A 23,413-nucleotide genomic window follows, 5' to 3' on the forward strand; every position below is an offset into this window, starting at 1 on the left:
GTTTCCCCGGTGAGAAGCGTTTTACACGTCAGGCGATGCAACGGGTGCAGTTTAATCACATAGAGTTGATATAAGAGTTGATCAGCATGCTTCACTCCTGGGAGGTGGGAAGAAAGCTGTGAGGCATTGTGGATTTTTGGTGGGGGGTTGAAATAACGCGTTGTTCTTCTCTGCGTGCACAAAGTGTTCCTTTCCTGTGAACTTTAGTTTGGTGACATCACCCATAGGCCATTACATAGGACATAATTGTTGTAAACCGGTGAAGGATTAGCAGCTCAGCATTTTGGGATTGCTAGACAGGTGAACGAGCAGCAGTGCGCAGACGGCGCCTGTGCATGATTGAGGTGGTGTGCCGAACTGCGACAGCTCTGGTGAAGGCGGGGCAGTACAAGAGTATGCCGCATAAGGTGCGGGGCTGCGAAGGCTCATAGAGAACTAAAAGCAAACTGCATTGTACAATACATGAAGTTTTTTAGTCCTGTGGTGACAGCGGAGAATCGAAACCCTCAACTGAAGGTCAGGTAAAATACAAGAGTGCTATGTACTACCATGGAGGGGTGGGGGGGAACAACGTAGAGTGGATCAGGAACAATGGTAACCCCATCCAGCACATGTGAAATACCTTGCCCCCCGCCCCCTACAAGGACAGGATAGTCAAATAAAGTGTATAATGGTCCAAAGGTACAGAAGGAAAGATAGCAAGACCATGGCCGTCTAATGGCAGTTCCTCAAAAGACGTGCTACAATCACTACTGACCCACTTACAGAGCACATACAAGGGAAAGAAGTTAGCTAACAGTATGGAGGTCTTCAAACTGTGGCGTATGTTCCAGGAGGACAGGCCATGGATGATGAGCTTGCAGGGGGCGAAGGAGGAGGGAGCTGACTCGTACGCTCTGCCTCTAGCACCACCTCCGATGACATAGAGGAGGAGGAGGAGGAGCAGGGCCAAAACCCGTTACGGGAACTAAAGGAAATGAGGGAGCCACGAGAATAAAAAGCAGCAGAAGGATACTCAAACCCCGCGGACAAACCGCCCCCATATGCTCCAAAGGTTTATGTCCCAAGCGTCCAACAAAAAGGGATGGGGGAGGCGGCCGCAGCCCAGACATCAACGAGGAAAGGCTGTGGCATGCAAAAAACGAGTTTGCAGGAATAGGTCCAGATGAATGCATAGCGGCACAGGTACTTTTGCAATTACAAGGGGTCACAACAGGGGAGGCAGAAGGTGCAACAAGGGCAACAGAAGAATTGGAGCTGGGACAGGGGTGCAGAGGAAAAGCAACTCATGTGGTAGGTGGAGAGCAACCGCAGGAGGATGAGGAAACAAAGTTGGAAGAGGAGGTGAGGGAGCGAAAGAAAGAGATAGCAAGGGAACTGGAACTACAGGAGCTGGAACGAAAGGAGCGTTTGGCATTGTTGGAAAGGAAGCAGAGAGAGATCATCGGGAGAGAAATGAAGGGAGCGAAGCAGGTTGCGGGGATGGAGAAAGAAAGGGAGAAAATAGAGAGAAGGGGAGGGGAAGAAACGGAGAGGGAAATGGCATTTTGGAGGAAGAAAATATTATTGCAACAAACACGTAAGTATGAAGAGGGAAGATTAAAGGAGCTAAGGTTGGCAAGGATGGCACGGGAACGTGATCAGAGGGACAAGGACGAGCAGGCACTTAAAAGGGTGAGGAAAGCAATAAAGGAAGAGCTAGATAGGAAAAGCCGTTGTACAGGAGGGTGGAGCATCCTCTGACGGGTCCATAGGTCAGAGCTCACCCTCTAGTATCTATAAGACAAGATATTTGCACCTTGAGGAGGTTAGGGTGCAGGATTCACTTACTCTGACACACTTCAATAAGGACAACTCAGTAGTTCGGCAAAGGGAAGTCCGTTTAATGACAAGTACAAAAAACGGGGAAACAAATGGTAATCAACAGAGTCGCGATCGCCTGTCTCGCTTCAACTCCCACATTCTTCAATCAAACAGCAACTTTTATGGGCAAATCTCGTCATCTTTTGACTTGCAAAACTCATATGTTTGTCATGCAATTCTATTGGTCAGAAAGGCAACTTAAGTATAGGTGCTATATCTGTATATGGTAACAGAGCATGCGAACTCTTATCGGGTGGGTGTCTACGCCCATCCCACTACATCACTCGTGATAGACGTCACTACAACTACGACGTTTTATTGGTTCTACAAGCTATAGGACCCTAGATTATTTGGTCCATTGTGATTGGGTGGGTTACACCCCTAGGGATAAATCTCCACTTTAATTAGCAGCATGCAGAATGGACACCCAGATGCGGAGTGCCCCAAGATTCACCCTGCCTCCCTTCCATCAATCAGTACCTCTCGGGCTTTGTGTCAATTAGTTGGCTGAGGATTGCCTCGAAACTGTAGTTTTTATCAGGAAAAGTTATGGCATCCTCGGGTTTTGGGTGACATCAGACGTTGGTACCTCTTTGCCCTTGCTTGGTCGCATGTCTGTTCACCGTGAATCTGCTTAATTTTCCCTCTTTTCGTGTATTTAATTCTTCCATAGCCTCGCCACCTGCCTGGGGCCTCCTTATCTCTCACTGGTTGGCTGGTATGCTCTGAAGTTTCGATTCTCCGAGGTTGCTACTCTCCTCCCTTCCTTAGGTTGATCTCGAATTCCCAGGCATGAGCTACTTCTTACTGAGTTTTCGATTCCGCGCTTTCCTTTGGCTTTGGCTGGAATATGAATCTTGGCCTTGTTAGTCCTTTGCAATATGGGCTTAATTCTGCTTCACAAAATGGAGTCGCACTTTTATAGCGTGCTTCATTGAGATAGATATATATACTTGGCGCATGCCGCTCTGTTCTTCTACTAAGCATTGCAAGCAGTACCGGTTACTTAGCTTCTTGCGTTCCGAGCCTATTTACATGAATTCAGTCAGTTGCCCACTTCGATCCTGGTTACGTTCTTTGTGCTGCAACGTTGTATCTTCTTATACGTCTATCACATCATTATTCTTTACATTTTCGTCCTTGTGTATCATCTTTTGCTCGTTGTTTTATATATGTCACGTCGTTTGGGCTCTTATGTCGTCACCATTTGCCTTCCATTAAGGCTCTATGTGCCTCTTCGGGGACCGTTTGTAAGTAATCTTTGTTTCGTATCAGCTGCTGGTATGGCTGTCTCAATGGGTTTTTTCATCCCACGGTTGTCTGGTGATAAGTGCTTCAATAGGTATGGATGTCCTTCTCATGGGTATTGGACAGAGCCCCACCGTGGCTCTCTGTTGGATCATTTTCTCCTTAAACGTCACATATCTTGGCGAGTATGCTCTGGCATCTCGACATGGGTGGCTGGAGCGCAGACCATATTTGTGACAACCTCTACACACCCCCCTATAGTCGGTTTATCAACCTGCTTTTCTTCTTCCTTTAGGTTATTCTTGCTTGGTGCTTCTATAGCCAATTCTTCATCTTCTGGGTTTGTACATGATGGTGTGAACGTGTGCATCTTTGGAGTCCATATTTTTATCACTCCTTTCAGTCTTCCTCTTGTTTTTACGTGTTCGTCTTTGTTCCAGGTCATTAGCTGGCATTGCCCATTTGGGCTGCAGTAAATCAATTTCCCTTCATACCTTCTTCGCTTTCTGGGGTATGTAAACTTTGTTCCGTCTGGCGCAAGGTCGCTGGCCTTCATAAAGTTTATTATTTTTTCATCAGTTAGGTCTCTGGATTTCCATCCTGGTTCGACATCGACCATAATTTTCATCCCAATGGCTTTCTTCGCAGTGTTCTGGCATTGCGTTACGATTATCTTGATAACACAAAATCCTAGTAGTATCATCACTAGCAGGGCTCCCAGAATTTTGAATATGTCTGCCATCCATTGTGGGACCCATAAAAACAGTGTTCCGAACCAGCTGTCATAATCAACTTCGTCAGTTTCACTGACCATCTGATTCTGCAGGTCTGTCAGCATACTTATGGCTTCTGTTAAGGTTTCATTTTCTTCATCATGTGAAGGTATAAACGTGCAACATGATTCTCAGATCTATTGCTTCCTTGCAGGCTCCAAGGACCATCCACGCTCGGCAGATTACAACGTGTTTAAGCGCTGAAACACATTGTGTATAGGCGCTATATAAATAAACAATCATATCATATCATATCATAACTCCTTATTCCCATCCGTTTGGAGAAAGCACTGCTCCCCAAATCTGCATCTGGCCCCTATTCTTCCAATTTTGGGCTTCTTCTAGAGTTTTTCCTTGCACGTTCAGTCTCGGGTTTATCGCCCACCTTGTACCTGCTTCTGGTGCTTCTGGCTTTGAATACGAAATCACGTGATTCCTGGTGTGAGCTCTGTTTCTTGTCTTGATGTCTTGGATATAGTCATCTTCATCAGTGTATGCTGTTTCTGGTGCCCATATCAGTGAGGCATCTCTCCCCATGAATTGTCCTCTGGTGTTGCACATTGCTACGCGTGACAGGCAGTGTGCAGTCGGGACATCAATTTCTACAGCCACGAAGATCTTCGATTTTCCCATGCTGTACGGTAGAGGTGCACAGACGTAACATTCTCCTTCAGCTTTTCTTCTTCCGACCTCTTTCATGTGTTGGTACCAAATATTATTTCCTAGATGTGCTCTGCTGTCCAGGTAATTGTTCAGTTCATTGTATTCTTCATGTGGGTTCCTCTTGATTCTTAATGTCTTTTTGTAGCTAGCTATAGCTATGTCTCTAAATGTGTCTGTGTGACTTTTTCTTGCTTGAGGATTCTTGGGCATGCTTGTTGGATGAGCAGGCTTCATTACCTGTATCGCTGTGGCAGGAAAAGGTTTTGTGTGTCTCTTCTCCTCTTGCATTCTCTCGTAGGGCTCCTTTAACCACCATCTGTGTATCGTCTGTCCAACGTGTGGCCTCATTGTGGGCCTGGTGCTCTTAGGAACTGATGTGCTGCTGCGATAGTCAGTGTGGTTCTATTTTTCAGTTCCTCATGCAGTTTCTTCACTCTAACTATAAATGGGAACACATGGTCTATCAGCATTTGTGTCTTTGCAGTGAATTCTTGTGCATCTGTCTCTGTCTTCTTGAGTGCTTTGGTTACATATTCTTTAGTTGGTCTTTCGCTTACTTCCTCTTGGTTACTTGCCCTATTTTCTGGAACTGGTTGTTCGGTAGGAAGTCTCTTACTTTCTGTTGCCATCGCTCGAGGTTCTGTAGCCATTGACACTTGCCCTTGTTTGTGTGCATTCAGTGTGTGTGTGCATGTAGTGGTCAGTGCTACGTTTTCATTCATTCCGCGCTGACCCTGTCTCCAGCTTTTCTCTTTATTCGTTACCTCAAATGTGTAAGAATTACTGCTAATTGCATTCAATTTTAGTTTGTTTACTTTACCATCAGGTTTTCTTAGAACCGGAATGACTATATAAGGTATGGGTGCTTTTGTGGGATTCGTACATACATTATCTGGTGGGTGCACTGGAATCGGAACGTTTCGTGCACCAATGAAAAAGGCAGTTCTGATTGTTAGTGACAGAAAAACAATAATAATCATTATACATATGCACATTATCACTCGGTAGGACAATTTGCAGCATTTTCTTCCAGGACAGTGGGGGCGCCCCTCTGATTGCGGGAGGACCAAGCTACTATTTTGGGCCCCCGTTTCGATCATGAGTCAAATGTCAGAGTTTTAATTTTTTTCGCTTACTCCGTGATTATTTCTGAGAAAGTTTGTAACATAAAGTGTCTTGTGCTTCGTAAGTATCCCCCCTCTTGTGGGCAACGATTTTCTCTGGTTGCAAGATACAGTTCCCTTGCTATGGAAAAAGGTTAGACTAGCTTCTTTAGTGAGTCACATTCATTGAGCATATTCAAAATAGGTCAATTCTCCATGCATTCCCCGAATCTTGCTTCAGTCCTAAGGACATGCTGGAACCTGTTTGAATGCCGAAAAAATGGAAAAATGGAAAAATGGAAAAAATGAAAAAATTGAAAAAATTGAAAAAATTGAAAAAATTGAAAAATAAGATTAAAAATAACCATAAATATGAAAAATAAAAATAAAACAAAATGGTGAATTTCTCTTCTCTGCTCTTCTCGATCTGTCCCACGGCAGAATGATAAGTACTGTCTCTCTGTTTTCTTGATCTGTCAGTCGGTGGAAAGATGAAGAACTGTGTCTTTGTCTCCTGGATCTGTCCCTCGGCGGAAGATTTCGCCGGAATCTCCCAAGAAGCCGATGGACATTAGTGTTTTTGATCTGAGCTATAATGGCATGCAAGAGCATGTTTAGCTGAGTACTCTTCACTGGATCTCCGAGAAATGTGAGTACGTCAACATTGGTTGGTCTACCCACTAGTTCTGGAAAGTTCTCAATGAGGTGAAAGAAGACATGGGGCCTCATTACGACCCTGGCGGTACGGGGTAAACGGTGCCGTAAAAGGTGCCGGCGCCGTTTACCCCGTACCGCCTCATTACGAGGTCCCCTCGCGGGACCCAGGAAGCAACACCTGGTCAAACCAGGCATGCTTACCGGGTCCCGTGAGGGAAAGAGGGAGCAAACAACGGGCCAACTCGTAATGGCCCGTTGTTTGCTCCCTCTCCCATTCCCATTCAGCCCTATGGGGGCTGAAATAGGAATGGAGAAGGACCGGGTCCGGGTCCTTGGAGGGAGGAATTACCGGGCCTTGCGAACTCAGAATGGTCTGGTAATTCCTCATTCTGAGGACCCGGACCCGGACGCGGTTTCGGCGGCAGCCATGCCACCAATAGCGGCATGGCTACCGCCGAGGTTGTAATGAGGCCCATGGTATGCATATCTGCTGTCTTCTGGTAACAATGACATTCATCCTGTCTTTCTGGTTTCTAGATCATAGGCCTTTCTTTTGACGTGAACAGCCTTTACACTTTCCTGCTGCATGGATTGCGACCACGTAGTTTAGCTTGATCCACAGTTTGTTCAGATATTCATTGTTTCTTGGATCTCTGATGTACATCGGTGTATCTGTGGTTCTCCCAATGAGTCCTGGGCACTCCTCTATGATGCGAAAGAAATGCGTGTATGTCAGCTCATCAATGATCACTTGTGGTGGAAGCATCTGTGTCCTTATCACCATACTCAGGCAGTACAATGAAGGCTTCCGCGATGACAGTCAGTAGTTGCCAGATTATTTTCTTGTTGGCAGGATTTTGGACAAAGCCTGTGATACGGGTAACTCTGCCTACAAGCGATGTATATATCTCTAGTACTAACTGAAAACAGGACAGCACATCTCTTGTAATATTCCTGTTGGGGGATGTCATAAATTCTGCAAAACAAAGTCTGGGTGTTGGTTGATTCAGGTGACTGTGTGATGTCCTTAACTATTGCTCTTAGTCTGCCAAAGTCTCATTTACCAATACTGCTTGGATATGGCCTGAATCAAAAGTTCGTATTATCAGTGTGTTGTGGCTTAGATGCGTGATTCTCTTCTTCACCCTGCAACTAGAGTGCACAGAGTCTTTGTTATGTCCTTTATCCCCCTTTGCTTGGAGGAACTGTCCAGTTTTAAGCCACAACTTGCATCTGGGTTCTTTGTCTTGGTTCTCCTGCTCATGCGTCCCTCTTCCTCGTCATAGCTCTCGTCTGCACGTGCTGAGGTTCTTCCCCGTTGTCTCTAGGTTCTTCGTATTGGGGTGCAGCTAAGGGGATCTCACCGATATAAGGTTTGATGTCATTTAGGAAGATCCAAGCTCTCCTGCCTTGCAGTTTCACGGCTGAGGGAGTACAGTCCTCTACGATGAACGGGCCGTTAAATCTTGGATCGTCCCACCTTTTCTTTTTGTGATTTCTCACCAGTACTGTGTCACCAGAGAAGATGAGTGCCGCACATAGACCTTGAGTTGTGTTTGTTTCAGCACCTCCCTCTGGGTCTGGTGTTGTGCTGCACCCTTTTTGTCGTTGCTGTAAATGGTCTGAAATGACAGCGAGGCTTGATGTCATGTAGTTCAGATATTCCGACAACTCGGTTCCCAGGACCTCTCGGGTGGACTGGGCATCACATCTAGCTCTATCTCGAGAGGTAAGGGGGGTCCTCATTCTCCTTCCCGTGACTATCTCGTGCGGCGTAAGATGATGGTCAGAGCCTGGTTGGTTCCGAAGAGCATACAGTGCCAGTGGTAGACAGTGCAGCCATCCCTTCTTTAGAGTAAGTTTCAACTTGGCTATCCTTTCCTTTAACAAGCCGTTGAGCCCCTCGCATATACCATTTCCCTCTGGATGATACGCCAACGAGAACTTGTGCTTTATACCAAGCAACAAGCTAATCTGTTAAAAAATTGCATTTACAAAATGAGCCCCATTATCTGACCTCATCACCTCACACACCCCCCATCTAGGGAAGACTTCCCTCACCAGGAAATGTTGCAGCACAGGTTGAGTCTGGGTGTGTACAGGAACCTGCTTCTATCCATCTACAGAATGGAAACACCACTACAATTAAGTACCTGTACCGTTACATACTTGAATCATATCGAATTAATCGACATGCAAGTGCTGAAATGGCCCATCTTGCCGGGGGATGACTCTTCTCACTACTTTTAATGTGTGCCCAGCTGTGAACTGCTGGCAGATTGTGCAATTCATTATAAGGAATGCAACTTGCTCTGCTAAATTCGTTATGAACTAGTCTTCTGCGAGCGTTGCAAGTAGATTTTCTTTTGTCATGTGGAAGGGGTAATGTAATTGCTCCAATGCTATCTTTAGTAGGGCTACCAGCATTACTGGTTTAGCAGTGCTGTCTTGCCTCCACAATCCATCTGAGGGGTTTAAAGAACACCCTCTATGCTTCCACAGGTTCTTTTCGTCTTGTGGTGCCTCCCCTTGTATCTCCATCAATTGGGTTTGCCCCATATTACTATAGGCCCCTGGTGTGGGCCAAGCTATCATCATATGTTCATGGGTGCGTGCCACTTCTACTTCCATGATTGTCTCATTTTTGGATGCCGTACGCTTGGCTTCCGTGTCTGCTGCGTGATTTCCACGTGACACGAAATCTGTCCCGTGAGTATGGGTGGCGCATTTCACGACCGCTATGCCAACTGGGAGCTGTAGTGCCTTGATCAGTCTGTCCAATAAGGCTCCGTGCTGCACTGGCGTGCCGTCTGCTCAGAGGTAGCCCCTCCTCTTCCAGCGAGCCAGTCCAGCGCGCACTGTGGACGTCACATAGGCGGAGTCACTGTACACTGTTACTTCCTGGTCTGCATGATTCTCAATGGCGAGTATCAACGGCAATAATTCTGCAGCCTGTGCTGAATAATGAGATGGTATTCGCGCACTAACAAGTACTTGAAATTCTCCATTTGCTATGTGTTTTATTACGGCAACGCCCCTATATCTTTGTCCGTCTTCTTGGTCGATTCTTGAAGAGCCATCAATGAAAACGACCTCCCCTCCCGCTTGGGCATTTTCTTTTACCCTGGGGATTTCATCATAGAATTCTTCATAGTTTACACAGTCATGTATGGGCTCTCCTCAGTGACTGGCTCAGCTATGAACGTAGCTGGGTTTACTGTTTTACATCGAACTATTTTGATCGATTGATTAGATATAATCACTTCATAGGCAGAAGCCCTTTGAGATGTCAATGTGCCTTTTGGTTTTTCTAATATGGCAAATAATTAGTGCTTGACGTTTAATGTCATGGAGCATCCCATTACAATGGTTGTTGCCTTCTCTATGGCGAACGCTGCGGCAGCTAAGCTTTGTTCGCATGGGAACTGGCCTCTCATTATTGGGTCCAGATTCCCACTGTAATATGCCTGGGGCTTGTATCCCAAAAAGGTTTTTTGAGCAAGCACTGCCGTCATAACGCTGCCATTCGTGTGCGAGAGCAGGTAGATATCCTCTGCATAATTGGGAATTCCGAGAACTGGAGTTGCGCAAATTGCTCTCTAGAGTTCTGTGAACCCCTCTTCCATCGCTTCAGTCCATTCAATTTTTTCTTTTGTCGCTCGGGCCTTCTTCAGGGCCTGGAGCAAGGGCTTGGTATATGAGCTATAATCAAAGACCCATGCTCTAACATAATTGCACGGGCCTAGGAAGCTCTGCATTTGTTTTATCGTGAGCGGCTTAGCCGTGTTCATGATAGCTTCAGCCCTTTCTGGGGTGACCTTTTTTCCTTCATGCGAGATTAGCTGGCCTATGTACCGCACCTCTTGTTGACAATATTGTAACTTTTCTTTGTCAACCTTATATCCTTTCTCAGCCAATATAGTCAGTAGCTTGATAGAATCACGTCTGAATTGTTCTTCAGTGGTGTGAAGATCAGAATGTCATCCACGTACTGCAAAACAACACTGTCTACTGTAATATTGCCTGGGTCCATTTGCAAGACTCTGTTGAAAATGGATGGGGACTCACAGTACCCCTGCGGCAACCTCGTACTTTTTAGGCGCATTTGTCTGAACGTGAAATACATCAGATCTTGTGAGTCACGGTGCAGTGGGATTGAGAAAAAAGCATTTTTCAAATCAATCACTGTGAAATATTTTGCCTCAGTGGGTATGTCGCATAGGATTGTTGATGGATTAGGGACTAGAGGGAACTCGGCTTCAACAATATCGTTTTATGCTCTTAAAACTTGGATTAAAAGCGAAGACCCTCCCTTTGATTTCTTGACGGGATAAATCACCATATTACAGGGTGATTCTGACGTCACTAGGATACCCTGTTCCATCATAGTGGAAATTGTCTTTGCGATCCCTTAATCCGCTTCTCTGGACATGGGATATTTTCGCACTCTTGGTAAAATTGCTCCTGGTTTCAGTTTAATGTTCAGTGCCTGTTGGGATTGCCCCTGTGGCAAGTTCCCCATGTTCGAGGGTTGAACCCCTTGCTGCATACCTTGCTGCACGCCCGGTGCTTGCTGCTGCACTGTGTGATTCTGTGCACCGCCCTGTTGCGGGAAGGCAGGCTGGTTCACCATGCCTGTTCCCATTCCTTGTTCATTTTGCCATGCGCCTTGGCTTCTTGAGCTGTTTCTGCACTGGTTCAGGCAACCCTTGGCACAATATATGTTAGAATACAGGGATAGATTTCGACCAAGATTTGTGTGTTTCGGGCACCCACGCGTCTTGAAAATTGTGGATATAAATCAGCGGATCGCCTGACTCTTTCATTTTTTGAGTCATTATAGCTCCCATATCGGAAGTGTCTGGGTACAGCACTCGAAGCGCTTTCCACACTGTTGCTCTACAATTATTGAATGGTGCTCCGTCATGGGTAGTGTTAATTATGGTTACCCCAAGGTACCCAGCCCGCTTCCACACATCGTCTGGTCTCTCACCAAGTATGGCGATCAGGAGACCCTTAATGTCCCCTATAGCTAACGAGACACCCCCTGTAATTTTTTCTAATTCGTGTATCCACTTCCCGGCTCCCGATGTCAGCATTGGAAGCTTGTTTTTCAGGTTCTCTCGATCTATATGTGGCCATGGAATATATTGTGGTCTTGCGCTCCCCTTTTCTATCAGCGGGAATTTAAATGCGCTGTGTCCTTCTCTTTTCCCATAGCTCTCCTGTATATCGCTGGGGTAACACTCCTGCATCGCCGTCTACTTGGCAATGTCCTCAATCTCTCTACATAGGCAGGTGTTGGCACCCCCCTCTGACCGTGGGGTGTTCCCTCATGTCGGCCAGGCTGCGCAGCGGATTCCGATGCCCTAGGTACGGACTCGCTGGTGTCTGACCATCGTACCACTTGGTCCCTTGGGAGCCGCTTTTCGTGTTGTCTCCCTCCTTCATGTGTCTCGTCCTCCGTCTCCTCACCGGAGTCAGACGCTGATTGTTCCCAGTTCACACAACTCCTTGCATCTTCTTCATTCTTACTAGTTTCTAGTCTGTCCAAGGACAGTCCCCTGCTCCCACTACTTCGAGTGACATCCTTGGTGTCATATAGTTGAGTGCTTTCCAAGCGCTCGCCTTCCCTTCCCCCTTGAGACATTCATTCTAACCCCACCTCATCATATATCTTATTGATCGTTTCTCCGATGCTTCTGGTGTCGAAGTCATCTTCGATATTAACCCCATCCGTGCCTGACACTGACTCATTGGCAGGGAAGAATTCTTCAATCTCTTCCCATTCTACAACAGGACCGGATTTCTTAACTTCCCGCTCTAGATATTCGAGATCGCGTGCTCTCTGTCTACGTTTGCGTTCTATATCATCATCGACTTTCTTGCGGTTCCTCGCTTCTTCTCTAGTCTTATCTTCTTCCCTTCTTCTTTCATTTCTCTGCTCCTTTGCCCTTCTAACTTCCTCATCTTCCCGTCTCTTTACTCTCTTTTCACATACTCTTTGCTCTTCTTCCAACCTTTGCTGATTCTGTCTGTACTGGTCATAGGCTGCCTTCTGTTTGTGATCGAGCTGTTTTTCTTGCTCCTCGCGATAAAGCTGTTCTCGCCTCAGACTATCTCTCTTTCTTATTCTCTCGTCCCTTACTTCCTTTTCCTTCTCTTTTTCCCTACTCTGTGCCTCATCAGACTTCTCTCTCGGGTTCATATCATCACTTCCTTTACCATCAGGTTTCAACGATATCTGTCCTCCCATCCATTCGTCTTTCGCAAATGCTATCTCATCAGCTTTATCTTTAGTTCCTTTCCATCCCATTCCCTCTCTCTCTTTCTTAAGGGGTGCACTTGTTTGTGCCTGATCCCTCTTTTCATCATCGCGTCTCTCCTGGTCCCTCGGGACTGCGGAGGTAAGATTAATTTTCTGCTACTTCTCCTTGATTTCATCACTACTGTACGTAGGTGACTCATACGTGGGGTTACTGTACCCCGTAGCTGCCTTAAGCTCTCTTAATGGGTAGAGTCCCTCTGACTTACTCCCCTCAATCTCTGGCTCAGGCGGGGCTGGTGGCGCAGTAGGCGTCTCACCCCCCTCCATGCATACATTTAGTATCCAGTCTGCAGGAGGCTCTTCCTCTTTTGGCTGTTCGAACATTTTCCACAGTTCTAGAACAGCAAGACGTTTCTCTAGTTTCTTGCCTGTGTATGTGGCATGTATATAAGTCATCATATGTTGTAAAACGGCTTTAGATAAAGACCCATTCTGTGGCCATGGCATAAACATTTTGTGGGCGGTACCCTTAACCCACTCTGCACTATAGTTCTTAAGCTTGGGTGCGTGTTTGGGCAATTGCTTGCACAAATGAGCAAGTGGGGTAACCTCCTCCATTCTCAACTTTCGTTACCAACAATATTTTATGCCTTTTTTTTCTTTTTTTCACACGTCCAACAGTATGAGCGAGCACCAAATACGCAAGCTCCAATCCACTCTTTCTCACCAAAATTCTATATCATCAATTTACTCAAGAACATCACTTCATTGGCAATTCCCTCTTAGATACGGAATCGCGTAAAGCCAAAACTTTATTTCAAACAATCAATGATAAGTTCTTCACATGTAACCATATAACAGGACATGTATGACAGACATTTGACAGACTAGAAGGATACCAGCTGGACACACATGTACCTGCCTTCTAATCAATACCCCGACATGGGGTTTAAAAAACCCCTTTAGTGCGGTCTTTAATCATCACCGTAGTCTAATCGTCCCCCATTATGTGGGCTCTGAGTAAACGTTTCTTCTGACCGCTGTATTAAAGCGCAGGAACAAGGCAAATCCTCTTTACTTTTTTCTCGCGGGTGCCCTCCCGGTATCCTCTACTTTTTCCTCTCGGGTCTCCTCCCGGTATCCTCTACTTTTTCCTCTCGGGTGTCCTCCCGGTAACCTCTACTTTTTCCTCTCGGGTGTCCTCCTGGTAATCCTCTACTTTTTATCAATTTATTCTCGAGTCATTAACCCCTTATATATATACAGTCTTCTCTACTTCTGACTATTTTTATTTTTCTCCGCCACCCTCCGTTGCCTTTCCCTTACTTGTTCTAATGCCTATAAGACATTTGCCAAAGTAATGAGTTTATTGTTTCACTCACCGCTCGCGTATTTCCTCTCTGGAACTTCGGGATCACCGCCCCTCCTTTTTCCCGCCTCTTGCAGTCTTTTCGTCCGATCCGCTACTTGTGGGTATGAGAAGGGTTATGCTCAGAAAGGCAGGTTCCTTCAGACCTACTGCAGATTTGATGGACTTACTTCTTTCATTGTCCACGGTAAGCTTCTCAGTCTACTCAGCCGAATGTCGAAGGACTCGTGATATTGCCGAAGGCCTAGAGTTACTTTGTGCCGTCGGTCTATGGGTGTCTTAGTATTAATTAATCAATAGTTGATGGTCGAACCATCCTCACACTACCAAGTGTACAGGAGGGTGGAGCATCATCTGACAGGCCCATAGGTCGGAGCTCACCCTCTAGTACCTGTAAGACAAGATAGCTGCACATTGAGGAGGTTAGGGTGCAGGATTCACTTACTCTGACACACTTCAATGAGGACAACTCAATAGTTTGGCAAAGGGAAGTCTGTTTAATGACAAGTACAAAAAACGGGGAAACAATGGTAATCAACAGAGTCGCGATCGCCTGTCTCGGTTCAACTCCCACATTCTTCAATCAGACAGCAACTTTTATGGGCAAATCTCGTCATCATTTGACGTGCAAAACTCATATGTTTGTCATGCAATTCTTTTGGTCGGAAAGGCAACTTAAGTATAGGTGCTATATGTGTATATGGTAACAGAGCATGCAGATTGGATAACTCTTATCGGGTGGGCGTCTACGCCCATCCCACTACATCACTCATGATAGACGTCACTACAACTACGACGTCTTATTGGTTCTACAAGCTATAGGACCCTAGATTACTTGGTCCATTGTGATTGGGTGGGTTACACCCCTAGGTATAAATCTCCACTTTAATTAGCAGCATGCACAATGGACACCCAGATGCGGAGTGCCCCAAGATTCACCCTGCCTCGCTTCCATCAATCAGTACCTCTCGGGCTATGTGTCCATTAGTTGGCTGAGGATGGCCTTAAAACTGTAGTTCTTATCAGGAAAAGTTATGGCATCCTTGGATTTTGGGTAACATCAGACTTGGTACCTCTTTGCCCTTGGCTGATCACGTGTCTGTTCACCGTGAATCTGCTTCATTTTCCCTCTTTTCGTGTATTTAATTCTTCCATAGCCTCGCCACCTGCCTGGGGCCTCCTTATCTCGACCTTCACTGGCTGGCTGGTATGCTCTGAAGTTTCGATTCTCCGAGGTTGCTACTCTCCTCCCTTCCTTAGGTTGACCTCGAATTCCCAGGCATGAGCTACTTCTTACTGAGTTTTGATTCCGCGCTTTCTTTTGGCTTTGGCTGGAATATGAATCTTGGCCTTGTTGGTCCTTTGCAATATGGGCTTAATTCTGCTTCACAAATGGAGTCGCACTTGTATAGCGTGCTTCATTGAGGTAGATATATACACTTGGCTCATGCCACTCTATTCTTCTACTAAGCATTGCAAGCAGTACCGGTTACTAAGTTTCTTGCGTTCCGAGCCTATTTACATGCATTCAGTCAGTTGCACACTTCGATCCTGGTTACGTTCTTTGTGCTGCAACGTTGTATCTTCTTATACGTCTATCACATCATTATTCTTTACATTTTCGTCCTTGTGTATCATCTTTTGCTCGTTGTTTTATGTACGTCACGTCCGTTTGGGGTCTTATGTCTTCACCATTTGCCTTCCATTAAGGCTCTATGTGCCTCTTCGGGGACCATTTGTAAGTAATCTTCATTTCGTATCAGCTGCTGGTATTGCTGTCTCAATGGGCACCTTGCAGCCCACGGTTGTCTGGTGATAAGTGCTTCAATAGGTATGCATGTCCTTCGGATGGATATTGGACAGAGCCACACCGTGGCTCTCTGTTGGTTCATTTGCTCCTTATACGTCACATATCTTGGCGAGTATGCTTCTGGCATCTCGACATGGGTGGCTGGAGTATTTGGGACCTCCTCTACACGGCAATGAACAACAACAGGGGGAATGGGTGGTCACCAGAATAACTGCAGAGAAAGGGGAGGCTTCCAACAAGAGCGGGGCTTTGTACCACAGTTACAACAACCAATAGGGGGGGTTCAAGGGATACCCATAGCAAATGCAACAAGGACAGGGTGAGGGAGGAGGAGGATTTCCATGGCAAGCACGGGAGCCACCCCAGTGCTGGACGTGTGGACAGCTAGGTCACATTTCCTGCACATGTGAAAGCAGAGGGATGCAACAAGGGTCGGGTGAACAAGGGCAACAGGGCTACCAGGGTGGGCAGACAGGACACTACACACAAAACCACCCTCAGACAGGGCAACAACAAAATATGCCACAGCAAAACATACACACAACACATACACAGCAAATGCCAGCACCCCACCAAACCACACAGCAACTGGTAGCACAAACACCCCAACAGGTACAAGTAGCACAACAGCTGACAGCTACAGGACCACTCGTCACAACGCATGGACACGATGGCAATGGTGCTGGTGAAAAGGATGGGAGGGGTAACCATAGTGGGCCATAACCCCTACACAGGGAATGGACAGTCATTTTATCCCCAATAGGGCAGCCCACAGATGAACTTGTTGTGTCCCATCCTCTCGGTCACACCTAATCCTGCAGAGGAACTTTGCATAAAGGTGGCGATAGGTGACAAAACGTTTTCCTTTCTTGTTGACATTGGGGCGACTAGGCCATGCACACAGGAGGGAAAGTACACATTGCCAGGCGATGCCATGAACACTCAAGGATTCTCTGGCACGAGAAGTGTTTCCCTTTACTGATAATATCTCCTTATCTATAGGAGATCATTACTTATCTTTACCTCTACTTTACTCTAAGTAAGCACCTATAAACATATTGGGTCGCGACATAATGAGCAGACTGAACATGACCATCTCATTCACAGACAAAGGCATAGTTTGCTCCACACTAGGCATTCACATGCTCACCGCTACACAAATACTTCAGGCATATTGCGGGAAAAGTGTACAGAAGGGCGAACCAGTTGACCCACAAATTGTCCAATACGGAACAGACATGGCACTTGCATGGCTGCCTGGAATTACAGGAAAGGTATGGAGGAGACCAGGTGAGTACCTCTTTAGGCCAGACTCCAGCAGATGAAAAAGAGGGAGCATTTGTATCAATTGACATTGAGGGAATTGTGGCAAGAGAGATTTGGGTTGCTGTACATGACCTAAATGATGAGGGAAAGGCATGCAGGATGATCATTGCACTGTCCGAAGGATGTCGATTGATACAGGTGTCTGATAGTAACTCTTCTCACATAAGAAATGGGAGAGTGAGATGATGTTTGGAATGAGCGTGTACTTTTGGTTGCGTATAACATATAGAGAAGTGGCACAGAAGATGGAAATGGCACTTGAGGCACCACATCCCTTTTGTGAAGTAGACGTAGCATAAGTACCCCACACACTATGGACAACCAGTCCGTATGACGTGGGGTGTATAAAAAGCATAGGGGGAGTGCAGATAAAGTTGAAACCCAGAACTATCCTGCCAAGGGTTAGACAATACCCCTAACTAAGAAAGCAGATGAAGGAATTTATGAAACAATCCATGCCCTTATCGACAAAGGCATCCTAGTGCCATCAGAACCTCCATGCAACACTGCAGTGTACCCCGTTCGCAAAGGCGAATGAGGGATCGTGCCATTTTATACAAGACTTACACCCACTTAACCATACTGTAGAGACAGAATACCCAGTAGCAGCCAACCCCGCCATGATCCTATGTGGCATCCCAGCTGAAGGCACATGTTTCACGGTCATCGACCTCAAAAACGCTTTTTTCTCAATACCCTTGGACCCAAATTCACAAGACTTGACAAGTTTCATATACCGCAACCAGAAATGGAAACCTACTAGACTACCCCAAGGTTACTGCAAATCACCCTCCATCTTCAACAGAGTAATACAGATGGACTTGGGCAATGTACAAACAGAAAGCACAGTTCTACAATATGTAGACGACATCCTCATTTGCAGTACCACTGAGGAAGAATGCAGGAAAGACTCAGTACACATGCTCACAATACTGGCAGAAAAGGGGTACAAGGTTGACAAAGCCAAGTTACAATACTGCCACAAGGAAGTACTGTACATTGGCCAGATAATATTGCAAAATGGCAGGCACATAGCACGAAAAAGAGCACAAGCAATACTCGACACGTCCCAACCAAAAGCGATACGGGAGCTGCAACAATTCCTCGGGTTATGTAATTATTGCAGAGCATGGGTCTTTGATTACAGCACCTACACGTGTCCTCTTCTTACAGCACTCAAGGAAGCCCCGATGGAAAGGAAGCAGCTGGGTTGGACCAGGGAGATGAGAGAGGCATTTAGCGAGCTAAAGGAAGCAATATCCATGGCTTCAGTCTTAAGAACCCCAGACTGCAAAAAATAATTATTTCTATTCTCACACTCTGATGGTTTGGTTATGAAAGCAGTACTGACAAAGAAGACAAGCATGGGTCACAAGCCAGTTGCCTACTACAGTGGGCAATTAGATCCGGTGATGAAAGGATACTTCCCTTGCAAACAAAAAGGAAGGAATTTATGATTCCTGTTTGGCAACCACTAACTTGCACTTTCGAAATGGCGAGTTAACATACAAATTTAATTTTCAGCATCACATGATGAAAAAAATACTCCTGTACATTGGAAACCTCAGGTACTAACATAAATGGACTACTGTAACACCTGTTATATGGGCTTCAACCAGTCATGCTCCCCTGCCTGAAACTATTTCAAAAGAAGGCAGCCAAGTAAATATGTGTGCTCATCTCTAGGGACCTTATCACCCTAGCCCTGAAATACCTACCCTGGTTACATGTGGAACGAAGAATCCGCCCAAAAACTCTTTTGTAGTATCCATAGAAAACTTTAAAACAATGACCGCAGCAAACACTCCCCAAACACTGGCAAACACATCTGTATCAGAAACCTCAGACCCATGTCATTAGACCTTGTGATTACCTCCAACTGCAGGAGAAACTGCTATGGTCGCTGAACACTGTCAGCTTTTGATAGCAAGTATTGGAATAAACTCACACCGGACATCAGAGCTGAATGTTCTCTTAGTCAATAATAACATCTCTTACTGTTTGTGAGACTGCCCCTAGACACTAGTACTTGCCTTCAAGCATCTCCTCCCATCTAGTAACTTACTCTGACCTGTTTCAGGTCAGACACACTCGGGAATAATGTGTTAGAATCTTCTTTTCTGTATTGATCTCAGCCCCAGTCTGTGGATGCTTTTCTTATGAAGAAAGAAATGTACTTCCGAGCAATGTGATTAGTGTGTCGAGGTCCCTTGCCTGGGGCTGGGGGCGTCCAAGAGACTGACTCAGGATGCCCCTTCTAGAGCCAGTGAGTAATGGGCCGCTGGGAGGAATGGGGATGATCCTGAGTAACTCTTACTTGCTTCCCAGCACATATCAGGAGACTGTCACACAACATCATGACAAGGGCCTCTTCACACCTGTGAAGCAGAAGCTCACTCTGGTCAGACCAATTCCCTTGCAAAGGAAATAAACAGTTTTCTATTCCTCAGTCAGTTTCATACATCCTCTGGGAATAATAGTTCTCCTGATACTATTGAAGTATTAGCCATGCTACAGACATTACTGCAAGTTTGCAGTTCCTGACCGCAGGTTTCTCTCTGTGTTAGCTCCAGAGACTCTAACTTGATAACATTTTGAAAGTTAGCGATTTCCTGTACACTTATTTCTTCACATGTGATGAAACGTTAACAATGCGTTGTGTCCCAACAATGCATCCCCTTGCTGCAGCTATTATATTCAAAATCTACCATGAGCCAGCACGTCCTATTCACTCAGGAGGTTTCAACTCACGATCATTCAAATCACACAATGAATGATCATGAGACCTGGCCCCTGCGCAAGCAGCCACAGAGAACGGCGTGGAGTGAGGACTGGAATCCAAGATGGCAGACAGCTCAGATGAGGGCTTGTTCCAGTCCCCTGGACCCAAACTGATGCTTGATATGGTTTGGGAAAGTAGCCAATCCCAACTCTGTTTCTATTATCAGACACAGGTGCAGCCGCTCACCAACAGCCCAACCCAATGAGAGCACTATAAAAAAAGGATCCTAGCCATCTAGTGTGGGTTAATGGCAAAGGCTGTGGCAAGAGGTTAGATGGTGCTGACACATTTTACATGCAGCATTAGGGAGGGCCAGGAGATAAGAGGGGAAAAGGTTAAAAAAGTAAAGGGGGAACCCAGCAACAGCAGAGGTAGAGCTTGTAACAAGCAAGTTGGCAACAGGGGAAGAGGAGGTGGTAACAGTGGGGGAGTTAGTAACAGCAAAGGTGAACACACCAGTGAAGGAGGAGGTGGGTACAGCAAAGGGGGATGGAAACCCATCTAGAAATAACAGGAAGATATGAGTAAGCTCAATTGGTCAAAGGAAGGCTGAAGAGGCAGGAAGATTAACAAGAATCATGCAGGAAGGCTAGTGGAGGAGTAGTCAGGGCATCCGAGGGTGGGGATGACACAGCTTTGTGGAATGCGGAAGAACCGCATACGGGACAAATAGAGTGTTATACTAAAAAGGTGACAGTTCCTGGCTACACTTCAACCTTGCTGGAAAGCTATCTCTGTCCCATCAGCTGGCGGAGGAGGGAGCAAGTCTTGCCCAGAGAGCTTTGGGGGATGAGGACTGGAAAAGGGTACTCTGAATCCTGGGAAGCCGGCAAAGGGCAACCAAAGTAGTTCCAAGGGCTTTGGAGTGCCTGGAAAGCCTGCAATGCCACTCAGAGGGGAGATAGTTTCACACCCAACCTGAGAGACTTGTTTCTTAGGAACATCACTTTCCTGTTATTGCTATTTTTCCATTTATTTGATTTGTGTGTACATAATCACTTAAAACAACACATCCCAACCTCACCCTTTTGTGCACCCCAAGTGGGCTTTTTGAAATTAATTATAAATGTCATCCTTTACCCCCTCTTGGCTCTCCTGCTTTGTTTTCCTTATGCAGCGGTACAGTGAGGCTGTTTCCACTGCCTTAATATCTAATAACAGCCTCTTACATTGAAAACCCTCTATATGTGCCACGAGAATGAGGGTTTCCATTTTGCACCATTTCAAATCTGATATTACTCTTCACCATTACTCTTCACCTTCACTCTACATCATTACTCTTCTTTCATCTGCTTCTCACTGAGAGTGAGGTCCTGTTTCCACCCTCCTGGCCATCTGTTGTTTTCTGCACATGTGGCGTTTGTGCCTGGCTGCTGACCATTCCATTAGGTAGGTGCACTTTCTGTGCTTTTCTGCACCTCCAGGAGAATTATTGAACCCGAAAAATCGAAATTGGAAAAAAAGAGATGAAAAGAAAAACAAAATGTGCATAAAATTGTTGGAAAGGACTTTTTTATTTGCCATTTTCATCGTGCTGCCATTTTTTGAGCTTTTTAATACCTCGAGCTGCTTTGCTATTTTGAAAGAACAGGTTTTTTCCCCACTATTGCCTGCCTATTTGACTGTATTTTGGCCCTTCCAAGATGGCCACTGTGGTCTCCCTGTGCTGCACTCCCATTGGTTGCTGAGTGTTTTCTTCCTTCCAATAAGGGACCAGCAGGCTTCAGCCGGCTCTCTCAGCAAAGGCCCACTTCAAAGGCCCCTGTCTGCTCCCTGTCCGCTTCCGGAACGCTAATTGGGGTCCTCCCTGCACCCTAACCACAATGATGCTGCCACCTCACTCCTCTAAGAAATCCGGACTGCCTTAACATTGCCTCCTCCAGAACTATGGGTTAGTTCCCTCCTAATGGACTCACTCCTACCGTCTTTGACTATCACTGTTGTTTCTGCTTGTTACCCCCATGTTGTCATCCTGATGCGCAGTGCTTCTTAAAACCCTTTGCTAACATCCGATTCCAAGATTGAAAAGTCAAATCTTGCCATTTTTGCTTTGTGCTAAAAAGCCAACTCGTGCTGTCTTTACTTTGTTCTAAAAAGTCAAATCTTGCTGTTTTAACTTTTGTGCTAAAAAGTCAAATCTTGCTGTTTTTGCTTTGTGCTAAAAAGTCAAATCTTGCTGCCCATTACGAAATTCTCTGTATTTTGCTTGTATACTGTTGCTTCTCTGTAACTTGCCAGCCCAGTGACCTCACCACTCTCTTTTGTCCCACACCTGCCTGCCTTAGTCCCCCCAGTATCTCCATCCTCTCCTCGCTTCCACCCCAATGGCGCTTTCTGTTTCTCCTATCTTTTCCAACTGCTTCTCCATTGACTATCCTTCCCTTCTCACTAAGCCTAGTAGGAAGAAGTTCAAAAAGGATATCTTGGTCTCTAACCCTGGTCTTCCTATCACCGACACCTACTCCAATGCTTCCACCAGACAGACCCTCACCGACATCCTCTTTGTCGTTCCTCCTGCAGATCTATGGACTCCTCATATGGTCTCTGTGCTCTGCCCTATCTCCTACTCTCCCATTAATGGTGGCACTTGCTGTAACGCTCACCTGATTCCCGTAGAGGCGCCGGTCTTGACTGGGCGTATACCGTATCTTCAAAGGTGATGTGTAACACACGGCTGGCTCTTTGGGCTGGACCTCTGTGCACTGTATGTCTGACTCGAAGGGTAAGATGTCTGCAGATAGAAAATATGGGATTAATGAACTGGGTTATTGAATATCTCTCTCTTCTTCCCTTTCTCTTATCCTGTAGAACCCCAAAGGTTAACGCTCTCACCTTAGGTAAGTGAACGCCGTGCTCTCCATCTGCCTCGGGGCAGGGTGCTGTAACCAGTTTCTTCACTGGATAAGGGGAGCAGGCCTCTTGACTTCAGAGGACTGCTGTCCGTCGTTTACTGCACGAACGGTAAGTTTCGAGTAATTCTAATGTCTTTAAAAGTCTTTAGTAATGATGTCTCTTGTTTTGCAGGGTTCCGGCGATGGCGGATGACGGGCTGAAGTGAGTTGAAGATGGAGCCCGTGTGATGAATAGAAGCGCCTGGAAGCACGTAAGTAAGCGCTTGTTGCTTGCTTCACGATGCGCTCTAACTGTCTTTTTATTTTGCAGGTACAAGTTCGGAGCGGCTGCAGGGTGCCGGAATACCCACTGGGTTAGATGTGGAAAGGAGTAATGGCACGTGAGTATTAAAGTTCCCCAATGTCTTTAAACGCACCTTGTTTTGTCTTTCAGATGCGGGATGCAGCGCCGAAGACCTCCGGAGCATGCGAAGAGTTGGTAAGCTTTTGTCTTTCAGATGCCGGAATGCAGTGCGAAGACCTCCGGAGCGCACGAAGAGTAGGTAAGCCTTTGTCTTTCAGATGCCGGAATGCAGCGCGAGGCGTTGGTGACAGCCGATGGACCAGGTAAGTGAAGCGCTGTCACTGAAGACCGTAATGCTAACCTGTTCTTTCTTGTCTTTATAGGTGTTGCTGAAGACTGGATTCAGGATGGTAAGC

This window comes from Ambystoma mexicanum, chromosome 13, assembly GCF_040938575.1.
Source record: "Ambystoma mexicanum isolate Mex_15411 chromosome 13, UKY_AmexF1_1, whole genome shotgun sequence".
Classification (NCBI taxonomy): domain Eukaryota; kingdom Metazoa; phylum Chordata; class Amphibia; order Caudata; family Ambystomatidae; genus Ambystoma; species Ambystoma mexicanum.